Source organism: Leptonychotes weddellii, chromosome 1, assembly GCF_054177405.1.
Source record: "Leptonychotes weddellii isolate Sample4059 chromosome 1, ASM5417740v2, whole genome shotgun sequence".
Lineage (NCBI taxonomy): Eukaryota > Metazoa > Chordata > Mammalia > Carnivora > Phocidae > Leptonychotes > Leptonychotes weddellii.
Genome location: NC_138369.1, coordinates 154,079,200 through 154,084,950, shown reverse-complemented (window position 1 = coordinate 154,084,950; position 5,751 = coordinate 154,079,200). Strand labels below are relative to the sequence as shown.

The 5,751-nt window shown below is 38.5% G+C and overlaps 1 pseudogene; it reads right to left on the bottom strand.

Annotated features, from left to right (window-relative positions):
* Positions 1-1,444: 1,444 nt before the first annotated feature.
* Positions 1,445-3,139, bottom strand: LOC102735121 (SNW domain-containing protein 1 pseudogene; annotated as a pseudogene).
* Between the last annotated feature and the right edge of the window lie 2,612 nt (positions 3,140-5,751).

Here is a 5,751-nt window from a genome sequence, read left to right as displayed (position 1 = left end):
AGTTTTCTCAATACCATTTGTTGAAGAGACTGTCCCTTTCCCATTGGATAATCTTTCCTGCTTTGTGAACGATTAATTGACCATATAATTGTGGATTTATTTCTGGGTTTTATATTCTGTTCTATTGATCTATGTGTCTATTTTTGTGCCAGTGCCATACTGTTTAGAGTGCTACAGCTTTGTACTATAACTTGAAGTCTGGAATTGTGATGCCTCCAGCTTTGCTTTTCTTTTTCAAGATTGCTTTGACTATTCAGGGTCTTTTCTGGTATCAAACAAATTTTAGAATTGTTTGTTGTGGTTCTGTGAAAAATTCTGTTGGTATTTTGATGGGATTGCATGAAATGTGTAGATTGCTTGGGTAGTATAGACATTTTAACAATATTTTTTCAATCCAGGAACATAGAGTTTCTTTCCATTTCTGTGTCATCTTCCATTTCTTTCATCAATGCTTTATGGTTTTAGAGGACAAGTCTTTCACCTCTTTGGTTAATTTATTCCTGCATATCTTATTATTTTTGGTGAAATTGTAAATGAGATTGTTTTATTAGTTTCTCTTTCTGCTCCTTTAATACTCTGGTTTCTCTTCAGATCGCATAAATCTTTCACCTTTTTTTCTGCTCCTTTATTATTGGTGTATAGAAATGCAACAGATTTCTGTACATTGATTTTGTATCCTGAGACTTTACTGAACTTGTTTATCAGTTCTAGTAGTATTTTTGGTCAAGTCTTTTAGGTTTTCTAGATATAATATCATGTCATCTGCAAATAGTGAAAGTTTTACTTCTTCCTTACCAATTTGGATGCCTTTAATTTCTTTTTATTGTCTGATTTCTGTGACTAGGACTTCCAGTACTATGTAGAATAAAAGTGGTAAGAGTGGCTTTCCTTGTCTCTTTCCTGACCTTGGGAAGCTTTCAGATTTTTCCGACTGAGGATGATGTTACTTGTACATTTTTCATATATGGCCTTTATTATATTGAGATATGTTCTCTCTAAACCTACTTTGTTGAGGGTTTTTATCTTTTTTTTTTTTTTGGTCTAAATGTTTTTATTTGAAACAAATAGTTGCACCAAGCAAGAGCTTACTTTCCCCACTCCAAACTAAAACAGAGCGCAATAGGGGCAAACGTCATTTGGCAGGACAGTTCCAGTATGTGAACATCCTTCTACTCCCTGTGGTTGGGGCAACTTTATTCATCAGCAGTCATTCTTACACAAAACATTAACCCCAAAGTACTAATGTCACATAAAAGGAAGTGGTCTTAATTTCATGTGTGGGGCAGTATGTTCTATAAATGCCAAAAGGTAGGCGAAGCACAAACACAACCCACTCTTTAAAAAAAACTAAATAGTTCAAAGAATTTTCCATCCCCCACCCCTTACTCCCATAATAAAAAGTAGTGCTGGGGTCTGACACCCAGATTTGGTTTTTATCCTGGCCATTTACAAAGTGTTTGCCCATCTGAATTGCATCATTAGGGTTATGGATAAAAGTTCATTCACTTTGAAGAGAGGTGTATCTACTCCTTCCTCCTCTTCTTGCCTTCATGCTCATGTTCCTTGGGGCAGCTGCTATCTGAGGGTCTTTTAGAGCCACCGTGCTGTTTGGCTTCTTCCAAAAACTTGTCCAAACCAAAAGGATCTTCCTCAAACTGAACAGGTCCTTCTCGGCCTCTTTGCCTACGGTCTGAACCAGAAAACTCTTTATCGGGAACAAATCTGTTGGTCTTTATTCTGGCTTCTAGGTCATCACCATACATGTGCTTGTCCAGATTTTTACTGGGCCTGTAAATACTCTGGGCCATATCTTTACCACCTCTCCAGGCTTGATCATAAATGTAAATTTCATCTTCTCCACCTGCAAAACCACTGTCCATACCCTTGGACTGGTTGAAAAGCCTTTGGTCATACTGAACTTCGTTGGACATCCGAGGATTGGGCACACCAAGAGCAATGACTTCACTGATATCTCAATTTTCATTTCTCTGTGGTTACTACCTCTTATCAGGAGCTTCCCTGGAAAGATTCCTGTGTGCAGTCTCTTTTCGCCTGTCATGCCGGATTTCATCCCTCTCACGTGCCTCCCCATCCTCTTTTTCCACATGGGTTTTGATCCCAGCTCTTCTCTCCCTGGCTTTCTGGGCCATTTCTCTAAGTTTCTCTTCATGTTTCTCCTTTTCTTTTTGAGCCATCTTTCTCTCTACTTGAGCACACATGTCTACAACTTCACGAGCCTTCCGATCAACAATATAGAGGGCTTTGGCCAGCTTGGCGAAGTTCTCATTGATGTGAACTGTCTGCAGGCCTCTTCCATCAGCAGCAAGACGTTTGTCTAATGGAATTGTATACCCCTTTGCATTTTTCCAGTTTGAAATACAAGGAGGGATCTTCCACTCTTGTTGCTCCTTCACAGTCATCTTTCGGCTAGGAGAATGCATGACAGGTGCAGGAGGGGAAGGTGGTCCTCGGGGAATTTTCTTATTAATCTTGAACCTTGGAGGCTCCATTGGATCTTTCTGCATTTCCACCATCTGAATAACTCTCTGTTTAGCTCCAGAGTTGAAAGCCACTCCTTGTTGAGATGGTGTGTATCGAATATATTGAGCGGGAGCCAGTTTATCAGCAGCTTGAACTGGCATGGCTGCAGCAACCTTCTGTGATACGGATTTTTCTAAGGCTACCCTTGTCTTTTCTGTTATCTCTTTAATGACTTCTTCATCAGGTCTTTGCAGGTCTGGGTCCTCTGCATTCATAACTTCCTTGGGAACCAGGTCAGTATACTTGCTATAAATGACCTTGTCTTTTGACTGTCCTTGCCGAGCAATTGCATCATATTTAATTTTTCCTTCAGCATCCACCTGAATGGCCAGTGCATTTGACATTTTTTTATTTTGCCCCATATCCAGTGGATACTGGGCCACATGGATCTCTGGAAAAGCACCTCCACCTCCAAAATCCTCTAATAACCGAGGTGTCCAGCCTTTCTGGTACCCGTATGGGGGAGGTTCTCTTCGGGAGGAGACCAGTGAGGTCTGTCATGATCTCTGGGATCTTGCCTTTTCTTCAGCCTCAAGCTGGTCCTGAGATAGCTGAGTAGGTGCACGTAAAAAGCTGGTGAGTGCCATCTTCTTCCGCTTCTTCCGAGGGTTTTTATCTTGAATGGATGTTGCTCTGTCAAATGCTTTTTCTGCATCTACTTTAAATAATCATATGTTTCTTATCTTTTTTCTTATTGATGTGATGTGTAACATTGATTGATTGATTTGTGAATATAGAACAACCCTTGCAAACCAGGAATAAATCCCATTTGGTTGTGGTGAATGAATTTTTTAGTGAATTGTTGGATTTGGTTTACTAGTATTTTTTGAGGATTTTTTTTTTTTTAAATTTCATTTATTTATTTGAGTGAGAGAGAATGAGAGATAGCACGAGAGGGAAGAGGGTCAGAGGGAGAAGCAGACTCCCCGCTGAGCAGGGAGCCTGATGTGGGACTCGATCCCGGGACTCCAGGATCATGACCTGAGCCGAAGGCAGTCGCTTAACCAGCTGAGCCACCCAGGCGCCCTTTTTTGAGGATTTTTGCATCTATGTTCATCAGGGATATTGGCTTGTGGTTCTCTTTTTTATTGGTGTATTTGTCTGGTTCTGGCATCAGGATAATGCTGGCCTCATAGAATGAATTTGGAAGTTTTCCTTCCTTTTCTATTTTTTGTAATAGCTTGAGAAGAATGGATATTAAGTCTTCTTTAAATGTTTGGTAGAATTTGCCTGTGAAGCTATCTGGTCCTGGACTTTTGTTTGTTGGGACTTTTGCGTTTTGATTACTGATTCAATTTACTCGCTGGTTATCAATCTATTCAAATTTTCTATTTCTTCTGATCAATTTTGGCAGTTTATATGTTTCTAGGAATTTATCCATTTCTTCTAGGTTGTCTAATTTGTTGGCATATAATTTTACATAATATTCTCTTAAAATTGTTTATATTTCTGTGGTGTCAATTGTTATTTATCCTCTCTCATTTGTGATTTTATTTGGGTTTTTCTCTTTTTGATAATTCTGGCTAGAGTTTATCAATTTTATTAATTTTTTTCAACAAACCAGCTCCTGGTTTCATTGATCTATTCTATTGTTTGTTTAGTTTTTAAATGATTTATTTCTGCTTTAATCTTTATTATTTCCTTTCTTCTGCTGGCTTTAGGCTTCACTTGTTCTTTTTCTAGCTCTTTTACATGTCAGGTGAGGTTGTTTGAGGTTTTTTTTGCTTCTTGAGATAAACCTATATTGCTATAAACTTCCCTCCTACAACTGCTTTTGCTGCATCCCAGAGGCTTTTGGACCATTGCATTTTCATTTTCATTTGTTTCCATGTAGTTTTTGATTTCTTCCTTTATTTGATAGTTGACCCATAAATTGTTTAGTAGCATTTATTTAACTTCCATGTATTTGTGGCCTTTCCAGATTTTTTTCTTGTGGTTAACTTCTAGTTTCATAGTATTATGATCAGAAAAGATGCATGGTATGATTTCACTCTTTTTGAATTTGTTGAGGCTTGTCCAATGGGCTAATATGTGATCTCTTCTGGAGAATGTTCCATGTGCACTTGAAAAGAATGTGTATTCTGCTGTTTTAGGATGGAATGTTCTGAATACATTTGTTAAACCCATCTTTTCCAGTGCATCATTCAAAGTTATTTTTCCTTGTTGATTTTCTGTTTAGATGATCTGTCCATTGATGTAAATGGGGTGTTAAAGTCCCTTACTATTATTGTATTATTATCGATTAGTTCCTTTCTATTGATATGAACTGTTTTCTATATTTGGGTTCTTTTATGTTGGGTGCATAAATATTTATAATTGTTATATCTTCTTATTGGATTTTCCCCTTTATTATTATATATTGTCCTTCTTTGTCTCTTGTTACAGTCTTTGTTTTAATGTTTATTTTGTCCAATATAAATATTGCTACTCTGGCTTTCTTTTGACATCCATTTGCGCGATAGATGTTTCTCCATCTCCACACTTTCAATCTTTAGGTCTAAAATGAGTCTCTTGTGGACAGCATATAGATGAGTCTAGCAGAGGCTGCTGCTGTCTCTTTAGGGGTGGTGACCCAGCTATCACTTGCCCTCCTGGATTGCCTTGTCCTGAATCAGCTGAATTTTAAAGCTCTAGGCTCCAAGTCCCACTGGTTTTAAAAAACTCACAGAATTCAGCCTCTCTGGTTTTAAAGCCAAATATTTTGGGGATTAATCTTCCCTGTGTAAGCTCCCTGATGCAAGGGCTCATTTCTCTGCCCTCTCCTCACACACATCTCCCTCCCTCCTAGAGGCAGCCTCCCTCCACCTTTCTGACTTTCCTAACCTTTCAGATGTGCTTCTCCTCTATATTGAGTTGTGGAGTTTGTTCTGCCAGTCTTCAGATCATTCACCAGTTTATTGACTTGGATGTGAATGGTTTCAATTTGTAAACGGAGGCCATGGAGCGCTCATGGTCCTCCTACCCCACCTTCTTCCCCCAGACCCAGTCCCAGTTTTGGTGAGCCTTTGATGCTGACATTTAAGTTGAGTGGTATTCTTCCTCTTCCAGTTCTCTTTTATTATAGTGTCCTTGTCTGGCTTTGGTATCAACAGGGTAATGGTGACTTCATAAAATAAGTTTGGAATATCCCTTCCTTTTTTTTTATTATAGTGTGCAAAAAATTTATATTAGTTTTTCTTTAAATATTTAGTGGAATTTTACCAGCATAAC